The 15,865-nt window shown below is 36.2% G+C and overlaps 1 protein-coding gene across 4 annotated transcripts in view; it reads left to right on the top strand.

Annotated features, from left to right (window-relative positions):
- LOC5570347 (palmitoyltransferase app) overlaps window positions 1-15,865 on the top strand; it is a 103,881-nt gene that overhangs the window by 45,212 nt on the left and 42,804 nt on the right. For all 4 annotated transcript variants that reach the window (XM_021843775.1, XM_021843774.1, XM_021843773.1 and 1 more), the window contains one exon: window positions 7,048-7,483. The gene's annotated coding sequence lies outside the window, so the exon portion shown is untranslated. The remainder of the gene's footprint in view (window positions 1-7,047; window positions 7,484-15,865) is intronic.

The raw sequence follows: 15,865 nt of genomic DNA, 5'->3' as shown, positions 1-15,865 counted from the left end.
AGACCGGTAGTCCTCTACGGGCATGAGATGTGGACAATGCTCGAAGACGACCTGCAAGCGCTAGAAGTTTTTGAACGACGTTTGCTTAGGACGATCTTTGCGGAGTATGTGTGAACGGCGTATGGAGGAGAAGAATGAACCACGACCTTGCGCAACTCTACGGTGAACCCAGTATCCAGAAAGTCACCAAATCTGGAAGGGTACGATGGGCGGGACACGTTGTGAGAATGCCGGACAACAATCCCGCAAAAATGATGTTCACCTCGAATCCGGCCGGTACAAGACGAAGGGGAACGCAACTAGCTAGATGGTTTGACCAAGTGAAGCAGGATCTTGGAAGTGTGGGGTGATCGAGAAACTGGAGGTTAGCAGCCATGGAACGAGTTAGTTGGCGTAACATTGTGGCGCAGGTCATGCCTTGAAGGACCTAGCACCATCAATAGTAAAGTAAGTGTTATCTTCCAAACGTGTAGTGAAGTATAGATTAAAACAAGAGTTTTGCGATGAATAAACTAATCCTCGATTACTTCTTCAACTCCACGTAAGTAACTTCCATACGGTTTTGAGAAAATTAATTCAGAAGAATCACAACCTATCTTCTAAACCTGTTTTTAAATAAATCACCTTTTTAACATTTTTTCGCCGTGTACATTGCTTAACTTTTGCATACAATAAGCTCGCATTCAAAAACTAGGGAGTTCCTGTTATTTCCCACAAAAAAATTATTACAAAATGATAAGCCGATTTATTCAGTTACTTTCGACGTTTTTGTACCAGTGTAAAATTGACTCAAGTCGAGTTTTGTTTTGATTTGTGGTTAAGTCACTTTGTCTCTCCATGCAGTGGAGCGGCGAAAGTATTTGTTAGGTAGCCAAAGTTAAAAATCTTACTATCGTCGTTTTGTAAATCCGGAAAGTGAACGTTCTAAAAGTGAAAAATCTAGTTGGTTTAGAGCAAAATATGTAGAATTTCGTCTGCGAAACACGTAGAATCGATAAAGTAAGTTTGTATACTTTTCTGACTTGAGTCTGTTTGAATATGTTTTCGAGAATTGGTTAGAACATTTATATGGGACGGTTATCCTTTATTGGCCGTTTGACAGTCATTCGATTAACAAATGCGAAATGCATATTGAACAGAAGCTTCGATTGATAAACAATTACTGAGCTCTAATTTGCGCAAAACGTGTCAACAGCGTGTAAGCCTTTTGCGAATATCATCCCCATGTTTACAGTGATAACGATAATGTGAACCGAAACAGAAGCGCCTGATCCCACAATTATCGACCTGGTCTCACTCACGTTATCATCGTTATTGAGGTTCCCACTGCTGTTCGTTTTGCAGTGTTTTATTTTTTTTCGCTTAACCATATGGTACCGTCACCACATACGTTCGATATTGGTAGCGGTGACGTTTCAATGGAGAACAATTATACACATTGCAATAAAGGTGATTCCTCTTTGATCTCTGCCTATCGAGTGTGAATGACTTCGGCACATTAATTGTACTCGATAGACAAGATTGATTGGACGTTCAATTTTGCACGTATAATGTGTTGGTAGCAATGGATGAGATAATTGCTTCATGTGGTACATTTTACGAAATATTTATAAAACAGTTCCATGAGGTATAGGCAAAGGAATATAAAAAAAAGTACGGTATTGGACAATACGTTTGCACCTCTTTGGATTTTTATACAAATGGTGGGCTAGATCTCAGCTATTTATAGTCCAATTGATACACATATATAAAAGTGTCCAGCAAACTTGTTCAACTCGTCGTTATGTACAACCGCGTACAATTATTCACTTCACTCGGACTGAAAAGTACATAAACATTATTTCGTAAAAACATTTCCAGAATGTTTGTGTCTGTCCCAAAATTTTTTTTAGTCAATTCTGAACATTTAGCACAGTGGTCCTCAGCCAAACTGGTCATGCGAGCCACCTCAATGTTTTCAAAACATGGCGCGGGCCGCAAAATATGTAAGGATTTTTTGACTCCAAATGAAATTGAAAATTTTCTCATATTCGCAAATCTGAGATCATTAGATCTTTGCATCCTTAATCCTCCCTGCAGAAAATTATAGGCAAAATAAACCAAAAAGCACGGCTTCAAATATCTAGATCTACAGTTGCGTTAAAAATAATAACAGTGAAAGCCTATTTTCATCCATAATGCTCAACTTTGACATGTTGTTAATCTAAATTGGCATAAAATTTTGGCGAATTTATATGAATATCGGCCTTTAAAATAAAACTGTTACTTTGAGCACGACTGTATATAATTTCCAAGATTGTACTACCTCGAAGAAACTATTTGTGTGATTAACAAAGTCAAAATTTAAAAAAAAAAATTGCATTTCAAGTGCTATCAAAAGAAAATGCTGCTTAAACGAAATTCAAATGCTTGAAGGGGAATATGCATCGAAACCAAACCTCGAATTTTGCAGAGCACAAATCTAGAGAACCAAACAACTGGCTGAAAATTGATCGATTGGTCACTACCCACGTGCCCAACTAGAGATCGGGGAGTCGTGAGTTCGATTCTCACTGAGAAGACGTGTAACTTTTTCGCAAATCTTCACATCAATTTGTCCATCTAATCCAATTACAAACTATATGTAATGTTTAGCTTTTCGGTAGTTGTCAAACTTCCACTCGGCTGGTTAGCCGTAAACCACGATTCATAATTAAAAACAAGTAAGCAAAAGTTCACAAATTTTATCAATAAGCTTAGGGTGTCGGTTTCACCCCTAATTCCCCTACATTGAATTAGTCATTTCTAATAAATGTACTATAATCCATCTGCTTTCCTTCCAGAAATATGGTGGTTTATGAACAAACTCTTGACTGTACTGTGAAGTTGTTCATAATTGCGTTTCGATTTCCCTTGAGATTAATTTTACACAATATGGTTTGCCAGACAACCTATATCGCAATGGATACATACAAGCAGCACATTCAGATCGATTTTTAATTATTATTTAATTATTAAATTATTATTATTAGCCAAAAAATAAACTTTGCTGTTGCTTTTAAACTCATTGAAAACAAGCGGTAGAAATATGTGTGAAGTGCTGTGAAAATGTTATTCAAATCGGTCAAAACACATTTTAACTCTTAGTTAGAGTCTCTAACCTTCCAAAGTTGACCTATTTGTATGGAGAATCAAAAGAGTTGCAAATGTAAGGGGGTGAAACATTTCGCATAAAAATGTCTGGCATAATATGGATATTGTGACTTCTTTAAAAAGAGTGATTCCAAGCAACAGCACCAAAATTTGGTAAATTTTTTAATTTATTTTTTTCTATTGAGCTGAAACTTTGCACAGTTTTCCAGTTCCATCTAAATCGTCATTTTCCGATATCAAATCTTCAAGTTGAGTCACGACTAACTTTTCAAAAGGGTGTATGTGAAAATGGTTCAAAAATATTCAAAAAGCTGCACAGCAAAAACGGTTCGTTCGATTGTTAGACAACTAAAGAAACAAAGTTAGACAACTAAATAAAGATTCCAAAAAAATACACACAGTAAAAAAATTTTTTTTTTGCGTTAAAAAACATAATTTTTGCTTAGCTTAGCTTAGCTTAGACTGACTACATATATCAATGGTTGCTATTCCGTGATTGACCGAGGTCAGTGAAAATGCACAAAGAATCAACTAGAAGATCGGCTGGGATTGGCCAAAATCTTCTTCAGTGTGCATAATTCAGTGCCTCTATTTATACATGGTCAATAACGGCGCCGGCCACGTCCTTGCAGTCAGGTGGGATTGGGGGAAGGAATGTTAGTGTGTAACCTTTGCTATTTGGAGACCGTGTTTGCCTCTGCATCTCCACAAAGGTTACTGGGAGGGATGTTTGTTAATGGGGAGGATCGTTGGGTCACAGGATTCACTTTGATAAGCGATTAGACCATGATAAATAATTATTTGTGAGCTATAAATATGCTTATATGTAAATATAAAATTTTCTATTTGGTGTGAACAATATCTATGTAGAGAAAAATTATGCCGACACTTGAGGTGACGAACTTATCAAAGTTTGTTGAATAAAGTGAACCTTTCGCAAGTCTACACTCGTAGTGTCGAACCATTCAAAGTTTTTTTTTAATTACAAAAATAAAAATAAAAGGAAAAAGGAGTTTTGAGTAAAAAAAAATTGACGTAAATAATTTATGAATCAGAGTTTATGTCGACACTCACAGTGACGAACATTTCATAGTTTGTTGAAAAATTATTAAAGGTGCAATCATACATATTTTATAGATTACATATAGTAGCATGAAACGAGCTCACCAATTGATCCGTCATCCTTGAGCAGCAACAATCCACTTTCAGCTTCACTCGTTTGCTCGGCTATATAAAAACACACAGAGAAAATAGGCGCGCGACCCGAGAGGGAAAACAACTGACGACTGCTCGGGCTTTCTTGACGCACTGCCAAGGAGCAAGCGTCAACGTCGAAAGATCAAAAAGAACTTATCGAACGCGGCACTTTTTCACTTTACTCGACCGATGCGCGACATGTTTGATCCTGCCCTCATCGCCGGCCCCCGCAGGAGCAAGCATCAAGGTCGAAGGATCAAACACAACTAAGCGATCACGCCACTTTTTCACTTTCACTCGACCGACGCGCGACATGTTTGATCCTGTCCTCATCGCCGGCCCCCGCAGGAGCAAGCGTCAAGGTCGAAGGATCAAACACAACTAAGCGATCACGCCACTTTTTCACTTTCACTCGACCGACGCGCGACATGTTTGATCCTGCCCTCATCGCCGGCCCCCGCAGGAGCAAACGTCAAGGTCGAAGGATCAAACACAACTAAGCGATCACGCCACTTTTCACTTTCACTCGACCGACGCGCGACATGTTTGATCCTGTCCTCATCGCCGGCCCCCGCAGGAGCAAGCGTCAAGGTCGAAGGATCAAACACAACTCTGCGTTAAAAAACATAATTTTTGACACAAAAACTCAAATATCTCAAAACCCTATCGGAATACCAACGTAATTTTTTGAGGGAGAACGGTCCATTATATTAGCTATCTACCATAAAAATTTGGTGATGGTAAACCAATAAACAAAAAAGTTATGACATTTCAAACATGTCACAATTTTCACATTCAGTAGAAAAAAAAAAATTTTTCGGTGTAAATTATTACGGGAACCGCAGTTTGTTGCTGATTTTATTGTTAAGGGCCTTGCGTGAATTAAACAAGTCGTTTTCATGTATTCATTAGTATTATGTATATTATATGTATAAATATTATGTATATGTATAAATATTATATGTATATGTATATATGTATAAATTAAAATGAATCAACAGATTACACGAAAATATAATTTTTTTTAGAGTATGATCGATGAGTTTCTAAATGTTATATATAAACTTTAAAAGTTTTGGATTTGGGTATGCGTTATGAGATCATGAAAACATTTTATTAATACTTATTTATTTATTTATTGTTATTCAATTTTTTACAATATCGAACACTTTTGCATCATTATCAGTACAGTTCGAGTATAGTTTTGCTTTAATTTTATTTTCTGACAATGGAATGAAACAGTGAAATTTTTGGGTTCCTTGGATCGTTTTCGCGTTATTATATTGCTCGCTGAGTTCTGATGCCGTTAATTCGTACGTTAATTCGTTAAGCGACTACTCATGTTGCTCGTTAGATTTTAATAAACAAAATCACTTTTAAGTTTTTACTGACTAGTTTGGTGTCGTTTGCTTGACTGAAGAAAAATTTTACAATTAAATCTTTTATAACCATAGTGGTAGTATATTTTTAGCTTTTTCGTGAGTATGTTCATGGTATGACCTATCATGTTTTTGATGTTGTTGAAGTTACTCGCTTTCTCCCAAATATGATTAACAAAGTCTATTCTCTACCAAGGCGGGTCTATACCCAGGTGTAATCAGATTTTAACTTTGTGGAGAAAACCAGCGCCGAGAAAACCGACCTGCTTTACGTATACTAGATCACCTGGGTATAGACCCGCCTTGTTCTCTACGAGGTAAACTTTTTGCAGGTAAACTAGTCGTATACCTGTATAGAAAACTTTTTTTGTAGCTTTTGTCTTCAATATTAGATTTCTTATAGGTTTCTTTTATCAAAAGGTTTCAACACTATTGAGAGAATTTTTCTTCAGTTACGTACAATAAAAAATATGACACTATCAAGACTTTAGATCACAACACTGGATCGCGTCTAACTTTCTAATAGATGCTATAATAGTTATGAATAATTAAATAAAATATCATGAATACAACTTGTTAACCTCATGTGGTACCCTTAACAAAAAATTCAGCAACAAACGGTGGTCCTAAAAAAAATTAACAATGAAAAAAAAAATTTTTTTTTCACTAAGTGTCAAATTTGTGAAATATTTGAAATGTCATAACTTTTTTGTTTATTGGCTTACCATCACTTTTTTTTTTTTTTTTTTTTTTTTTTTTTTTTTTTTTTTTTTTTTTTTTTTTTTTTAGTGTAGAACTAGCCCTCGTGCGTTAAAATACACTCAAATAAAGATTTAAAAAAAAAAAAAAAAAATTTTACTGTGTGTATTTTTTTTTTTGGAATCTTTATTTAGTTGTCTAACTTTGTTTCTTTAGTTGTCTAACAATCGAACGAACCGTTTTTGCTGTGCAGCTTTTTGAATATTTTTGAACCATTTTCACATACACCCTTTTGAAAAGTTAGTCGTGACTCAACTTGAAGATTTGATATCGGAAAATGACGATTTAGATGGAACTGAAAAACTGTGCAAAGTTTCAGATATTTTTGAAATGGTCGATCAGAATCGACTTGCATGCCTCCGTGGAATCTCTCAAAAGCTACATATTCTATCTAGTATGAACTTACTTTATGCGAAACGTATATCATACCAAACGTCGAAATGGGCAATTCCATTGTCCAATACTGTATGTGACATACATAGCGAATAAATAAATCTTGCGTTACTTTTCTAGCTTATAACGTATTTAGATTAGATTTGCAATCATGATTAATGAGTTATTGTACACTTTCTCATTGCAGAACCACGTGATCTCAATCCATCCTCAAGGCAGTTTCCCTGTTCGCATCGCCTCATCGTTTAGTATTCACAATAATGTACATAGCGAATCAGCGTCGGAATCAGAAGCAGCATTTCCGACGTCACATTGGATCAAACTGATGCGATGAGGTAATACCGCAAACATTTAGCAACTATACTGCGTGTCCTCTAGGAGCACATTACACAGTGACCTGAGTGTGAGCGGTGTGTACAGAAGACGAAGACTCCGAACAACGAAAAAACAAAACCAACATCAAAATAACACACGGATTAAGCCAACCTAAACAACATCACCATTACGGCATTACGGCATTACGGCAGTCGTCGGTCGAAAAATGATTTCATTTACGCAAAGTGTAAAATCCAACGACAGAAACGACGACTGCAGTGGTAATCACAACGAGGCAACACCCAAATGTAAGTTGGTTTTATTCATATCACAAGGTTTACTTTTGAGCGAAAAACATTACGGTTCCACCTTTTGGGCATGTGGGCGTTCGAAGATTACACCACGTGTTACAGATAAAAAATCTAAAAACAATCAAAATGACCTACCGAGATGCGCTATTTTTGGTGGATAGATCGCTTCTAATTTAGTCGACTTGCCAAATTTCAGCTTGTTATCTTATTAAAAAGTCATATAAATAGTTAAGTTTTCGCAAAAAATTGCTCCTTTGCACAAATAGTTGCCGTCGTGTTCCAGTAGTAGATCAACTGACGGAAGCAGTTTATTAAATATATCAAGCCTAATTTTTCAAATCGGCGTATCTAACACTCGGATGGTTTCGAGAAAAATGCGATGCAATATATTGTAAAGAATTTTAAATCCTGTTTAAAATGTTTTGCTTTTTTTCTATTGCTGTGTCAACTAGAAGCTGAAAAAAAGCACACTGTTTCGAACCACTATTAAACAATTCCGATTTGTTTTGAATTACATTGAAAAGCTGGTAAAATTATCGAATAAACCCTTTTGCTTTGTGCTGCTCACATACACCATGGATGGTTCGTCGATACCATACCTTGATTGATACATACACCTTGCTTGATGCGTCGATTTGACAGTTCGTTTTTCACTTGCGTCACGTCATATACACCAGTATTGTTTTGAAGTTGCACATACACCGGTTTGAAAATTCCCATGAAACTTAATAAAGTTCAATACAGTACCAGATTTACGGCCTAACTGACAAATGTAAACAAATTGAGTTTATTCACCTAACAGTTTATTTGATAAATTACAATCATATAATGCACAACTGTTTCATAAAAATAACGTTTTTCACGAAATAAGTGAGAGAAACATAAAGGCGCATTTGATATTCTCTTTCGATACGAACTCTGATGTCAATTTCGCCCATCTTCCCCCTTTGCGGTAACCGGGCGCATTTGCGATTGAGTGTGGAAGCAGGGCGCATTTAAAACTGAGCGTGCAGAAGGTCGATAGTGAAGAAGGTTCATGTGAAAGAGCGTAGCAGAACGGCGAAGCTGATGATAATCAAAACAGAAGGACGAGGTCAAAAGGCGCAATCGCGGCTGTCAAACTGAAGGAGACGAAAAACCGAGGGGCGCAACAATCCTCAATTTTGATGAATGGCGCATGATGCTTTTTTATTTATTTAAACATGTTGTTCATAGTATGAAAATAAATCAAATGGTTTGTTACAGAAATAATATTGTAATGGATCATACAAAAATGCATCATGCGATTAAATCGATCGGAAACATAATATAGAATTGAAATTATATTCGCTAAACTTCAAACCGATTTTACTGACAATGTATTAGTGTTCACATTCGCCCTAATTCTGACTCTGTATTGAGTTACTCAATTCGTCAGTTTCAACTTTCAACAACAACGAATGTTGGTTCCGAATGTTTCCAATTTCAACTAGACCAACAGGAGCACCGAACGGAGCCGTGAGTAACAAAAGTAGAAGAAGAACAGTTCTTATGAGAAATTTGGTGAGAAATATTGGCTAAAACCGAACACTGATGATGTTCCACATCAGTTTGCCGATCCGTCAGCTAGCTGCAGCTGTGGAAATCCGAATCTCTCGATTTACAATATGTTTAGTGATTCGGAAACAGTATGACGTATCTGATGTTTATAATTTTAGGTTTTGATTCTGCATATAGGTCGCTTTACTATGAGCATATGTACGGTGTATGTGCTAGCATGAAAAATGTTGACAGTTGAGTCGCTTTGCAAACGAAGGGTGTATGTAGCCAAATTAAAAACACTGAGTGAAGTGCATATAGGGCATAATTTAAATTTATGTCTAAAAATCAAAAAAATTGGTTGTAGGAATACTTTTATAGACTCAGTACGTAGATTATGCGTTTGTCAAGCCCACGCAAAGCAAATCTCGATTTGTTTATTTTGGCAGATACGTCGGATTGAAGAATTATGCTTGATATATATAAAATTCAAGAAATTTCCCAGAGATAATCTTTATGCTTCATTCGACAGATTTAAGTTGCTGCTACGAGTGAAAAATGTTGAACCTGTGTAAAAATCGACTATTTTGTTCTAAATTCATTTGTTTCGAAGATGTTTCGTTATTATGTTATGATTTTTATTGTTTAGGTAACACACTATTGCCACCGGCACCCTACATTTAGTAACTAACAGTTAACATAAAAAACTACAGTTAGTAACTAACAGTTAACATAAAAAATAGATCTTGGGGGTTTATACAGAGCTGGTAACGGCTTAACGTCTTAAAAAGGAACATTAGAGATCTCATGCCTGAAAAGAGTTGGTCTCTTTGGAATAACAATCGAAACAAGAATCGAAAAGAGAATAACAAGGTTCAAGAAAACAAAAAGCAAATAAACAGGACTCAGGGCAAACATATTTTTATCCAACCAGACCAGAGTATCTAACAGTATTTTTCAGAGTTGTTTTTGTTCAGGTATTTTTCCATAGTTTCCTTCGGATACTTTTCCGAAGATTTATACAGGAGTTTTAGTAATTTTCGCAGACTTCGTAAGAAGTTCCTTTATGATACCTTGAAAACTCAACCTGGATTTTTTCTAAGGGTTTTCTAAGGGTGTTTAAAATAATTAATCGAATCCCAGATCCCGAACATCTAACAGGATCTTCTTAAGAATTACCTTGACTATCAGATGTACTTTTAAAAGAAATTTGAAATTTGGATATAACTAGATAACATAAATTTGAATATAACAGGATAACTTAAAGGACTTTGTAAGAATCCAGCTTTGCTTGGGAAATAACTCGAAATATGTTCAGGAGAACTTCAGGAGTAATTCCCTATTGAAATGATGTAGACACTCCTCGAAACATTTCTGGAAGTATGATGAGGAATTTTCTGTCGAGTTTATTGAAAAATTCCTGAGAGTTCTCAATTGGTTTCCTGGAACGATTCTGAAATTATTGGAAATATCAGCATGGGGCCCACATAGCCGTAGCGGTAAACGCGCAGTTATTCAGCATGACCATGCTGAGGGTCGTGGGTTCGAATCGCGCTGGTCGAGGATCTTTTCATAAAGGAAATTTTCTCGATTCCCAGGGCATAGAGTATCTTCGTACCTGCCACACGATTATACACATGCACAAATGGTCAATCGGCAAAGAAAGCTCTCAGTTAATAACTGTGGAAGTGCTCATAAAAGAACACTAATCTGAGAAGCAGGCTTTGTCCCAGTTGGGACGTAACATCAGATAGAAGAAGATCAGCATAGGACACGAACTAACTATGGCCAAAACAGTGCTATGGTCGGTCTTAAACGCGTGTTCAATATGGTTGCTGAAGGGTTCGATTTTCACCTGTCCCATCAAGTAATACGTCGTAATTATGTAGAAATTTTGTCCCGACTCTATGTGTGAATATTTGTGACTTTCACTTGTTTTATTTTTTGACATTTTGTTGCCTTGTTTTTGTTATAGTTTCAACTTTGTATTTTTGTTATAGTTTCAACTTAGTATTTAACTGTATCTTTTAGTTTAAAACATCATTGGGGCTATTTGTCTGTTGGTGTATAAATAAATAAATAACTCATAAATGACTTCTCGTAGAGTTTCCTGGATAAATTCCTACACGAATTTCTTCAAAAACTCTTCAATAAACCTTAGTTGATTTTCAGATTTCAGATGTAATTTGTGTAAACCCTATAGCAGAATGCCTTAAAAATCACCCTTCGAATTTCTGGACGACTTCCTGGGAGAATTGGTGTAGGAATCTTTAGAGATGTTTTTGGAGGGATCCCTGGAGGAGTATTTCAGAGGAAGTCTTTGAAGCTTTTCCCCGAGGAATCTGATGGGAAAATGCGGGGCAACATGTGGAATAGTCGCGTAAAAGCTTCTGAATGTTTATCAGGAACATCTTGTATCTTGCTCCAGAGTTTTCACAGCAAGTTACTTTAGAGAGTTGTTTGACAAAAAATAGAGACCTTTAATTTAAAGTAGAGACTTTTCAGAAACTTCTATTAGCAGTAAGACTTCTTTCCCATGGTAGCTCCAGAGCTCCATTAATTTTCAACGAACTTGAGACAAACCGAACCAGATAAATACAATTCAATAATAACGAGAATATACGTATTATATTAGTCCAAATGTAAACTGTTTCAATAGTGAATTGTTGATAAATAATCAATTAATTATTGAAGAAACAACTTATTTTGAACTAATTTCGAAAGTTCATTTCAAACATTGTTTGTTCAAGCAGTTTTTATAAGAAAAATAAAAAAAATGGATCAAAGACGTGGGAAAAAGAGATCCCATAAAATATTGACCAGTTCAAAAAAAAGACATGCTAGTAGTTTGTTTTTAACAATTCATTAATAAAAAATTAAATAATTGTAATTTTGAAAGTTTCGCAAATGAAATCTCGGTTTTAAGTTGAACATATCCAAATCATATGAAATTGCTATTGGAAGTCAATAGGGAACTTGGGCTGAAGCCAATTCTCTTTATTTGTTCTTATTGTGATATTTTGTTATTTCTTTGACCTATTTTCATCCCATCGAGGGAGGCCCATTTTAATACGTTTCTTTTTCAATGTAAAATGAACAAATTTGAAATATTTGTTAAGCAGAACGTTTTCTCATATTTAGAAGACCATTTTCAGCCGAAATACGCGTTCTGATTAGAATCATAATCATAATAATCAGGACATATAAGATTAATAACATATTTTTTGTAAGTTGCTTAGTGGAATCTTGAAATAATACTAAATGGAAATGTTTGGTGGATTTCTCCAGAGAATCAAAGCATATTTCTTGTATGATCTATGGTGGCTTCCAGGCGTAATCTTTGCATGTGATTGCCAAGCAAGCATGGAAAAATTCACTCACTCACCCGAACGCTACCGATAAAATATCTGAAAAGTATCTGCCGTTACCGAATGTTCAGTGACTGTCGAACGCTACTAGGGTGAGCGCAATCCCGACGAATCGCAAACGATTGAGATAAACCGAAAATGAAAAGATATATGGAGCGGAGAGAGCACCTATCCGCTCTTAAATGGGAGAGACGAAAGAACGCATTCGTCATTCAATCACTGAACGCTTCCTGCGAAATGTACAGATTTTGCGTTCAATGAATCATTTCGCCTTGTGTATTCCCAGTCAGTGAACGCTGTAACAATTGGATTCATCAAATGCTCAAAAACCGACATCTCTTCTCGACATTGCGTCAAGCAGCGATTCAAAAATTGAGTTTTTGCGGATGCTCCCAAGGGGGAGTCTTATCCCCACTTTTATGGAATCTCGTAGCAGATACGCTATTGAGGCAACTCAATAATTGCGGTTTTCCAACTTATGGATTTGCCGACGACTATCTAGCTCCGATAGTTGGTATGTGCATAAGCACCCTTTTCGACCCAGAGGCGTCGCGTGCTCAAATAAGCCACTTGTGCAACAACAAGAAAAATATATTTTATAATTGGGTAAATAACGCCTATGTAAACGGTAAACTGGCGATTAACTGGATTTTGCACGTTTCAGCTACAAAACATATCAGAAATAACAAAATGTATCAATGTACGCATATTTGCATATATTCTTGCATTTAGTAAAATAACTGCAGTGTGCATTTTTTTACGATTTATTGGTACGTTTTACTTGATTTGCAAATGTTTTCATCTGCATATTAATCTCGTGTATCCGGCAGAAATATAGAAAAAACACTATTTTTTTAAATAATTTTCTTGGTCCCTTAGGCATTACAACTAATATGTGAATATGTGCGTATTGTGCCCTGCAAAAAAAAAATCCACGGAATGCGATTAACAGAAAATGGTGGTATATCGTCGCAGTGATTCAGATTTAGATAATTACAAACATTCGCGTACTTGAAGAACGAAAAAATTCAAACCTACTAGAATGTTGACGTTGCGCGCATATCTGCGCGTTATCGCCGCCGCTGGATGTGGATTTAAAATGAGAAATACCTACGTCTTTGGTCAATAAGGGTGACTTTGGGCCAAGATTTTTACAGCAAACTATAACCAGAATAATGAAAACAATGTGGCAAGCTTCAAGAATACGTTATAAATAGCCACTAGATGGTCATGGATTAGTTTTTTGCCTCCCGTGCAATTCAAGAGATGCATCAAAAAGGGCGGTCAAAGTCATCCCCTAGGACCAATATCACCCCACACGGCGGTACTTGAATTGGGTCCTAAAATGTTGAATGAAATCTTGTTTTTATTTAATGACACGAAAGAGCATGTTACTGCAACTATTTTAGCATTTTTTCCCGCTCAAATAACGGCTACATTATATTTCAATTTGAATTTAAAAATTGGGTCAAAATATGAACCTTGACACTTTTGATCATGTTTGACGTTCGCATAATCGATAAAAACACCACAGGGCTTTTAGTTTTAACACTGGGGTTGTTCCTATCTGACAGTTCGGAAGAGACACGGAAAGCAAAATACACCCAAAATTTGAGTTTAAGCCAAAGAGTGTGAAAAAATCTAAAAAAATGTTTTTTGGACTTAAAAAAAGAAAAACATTGAAAAATTGAGTAAACATGTGTTTTTGGCCTAAACTAAACCGTTTGGCATTAAAATTGGGACAGGCCTTTAGGACCCTATTGTATGAATGCAGCGTAAGAACACATCGCGAATGATTTGTACGCTGTCCGCTTCGGTGGCGAGCCGAAAATCCCGTTAGAAAGGTTAATCCTTCTTTAAAAACAACATGAATCCCACAATAAACCATAGAGAAAACAGATATGGAATCATCTATTATTAAAATATGGAAATTGGAGCAGTCTACGGAGCAAAAATAAATGCGCTAATTCCATTGATAATACATTCTTCCTGAGCTTTTATCATCTTCTTCAGCTTGTTCAAATCGGCTAGTTGCACCTGTCGAGAGAAACCGATTTCGTATTGCATGAAAGTTAGCACCGTAAAGCATGCAATTTGCACTCTAAGAACACTCTATTTCCATATTGACTGCGCTAACTTCACCAAAGACCAGAAATGATTAGTTTAACATTGGATTAATCGAATTTACGTATGCTTGGTATGCATTCGAATTGTTATAAATTTGATTTTAATTATTAAAACCTCTCATTTTATAATGTGGATATCCTTCTAAGTTGATGTAAATATGTCTGGATGGACATTGGACATCCGATCTATTCCGAACAAAATGCATTCTATTAGGAAACTGCTTAGCGTGCACCAATATTTCGGAAGGAGAAAAAGTAAAACCTGTTTCGTAAACCTTCTTTCGTTGAACGGGTTGTTTCCACACATGTATGCTTTTGAGCGTGTACAGATTACTAAGCTGTGAATGTATGTGGGACCTTAGTTACACTGTAAGACTAAAGTACCCTTTAAAGGGTAAAAAAGTACCCTCTTTGAGAGAAACTAGTTTAACTCATAAAAAGAGTAAAGGGCCTGTACCCATTAAAGAGTAAACGGCTTGTACGTCAAACTGACGAGTAAATTTTACCCACTATTCGAAATGAATTCAGTTAGGAAAGAGAGTAAATTTTACTCTGTTTCTAGTTTCACGACTTATAATAACAATTTGAAATCAATTTATGAATAATAATAATAATGAATAAGGGACAAAAAATCAGCAGTTTTGCACTTTATTAAGTTCAATAAATATTGCTTTTGTTATACATAAAAGTAATGTAAAATTTTTGCTGCGTGGGGGGATGTTGCGTGTCACGACCGGCTCTCTGACTGACTGAACGAACAGCAACGAAGTTTTTAGTTCTCATATCCATTCTGTAAAAACAACAGCGTATCTTCAAATGAGATGGATAATGTTTTCCGATTTTGTACTCACCTGCAAATCCAGACACTTCTCCATTATCAGCGACCCAGATGCGACTCCAGTTACGGACTAAAGAACAGCTTCCGCCAAAATATCTTAAGAATGTTTTCACTCATTAAAGGGTAAACCATTGGAACTTACAAATGGGCAAAAATTACCCACTATGCAAAATTTTGAACTACTCTTTATTTTGACAGTTTCATATATCAGAAAATAGTGGGTACTTTTTACACCTTAAAGGGTAATGCCAGGTTTACAGTGTATATGGGATTTGGTTCAACAACAGCAGTTGAACAGGCACAGTAGTTTCTCTTCAACTTTTGCGCTGCTGTCTTTGGTGAAATACCACGCTTGTGCTGTGGATGTCAAGCGAGCTTTTTACATGGTGCGTGAACTCAGCACACTACGCGATCGTTCTTGGTGCCTTGGGACAATTGTTATGCTACTTTCTATGTAGTACGTATGAACCCACACTCATGGAGTTCTGTTTGATCTTTCGACCTTGACACTTGCTCCTACGGGGGCGAG

This window comes from Aedes aegypti, chromosome 2 (assembly GCF_002204515.2).
Source record: "Aedes aegypti strain LVP_AGWG chromosome 2, AaegL5.0 Primary Assembly, whole genome shotgun sequence".
Classification (NCBI taxonomy): Eukaryota; Metazoa; Arthropoda; class Insecta; order Diptera; family Culicidae; genus Aedes; species Aedes aegypti.
The sequence above is the reverse complement of the archived record's forward strand: the minus strand, read 5'-3'. Positions and strand labels throughout refer to the sequence as shown.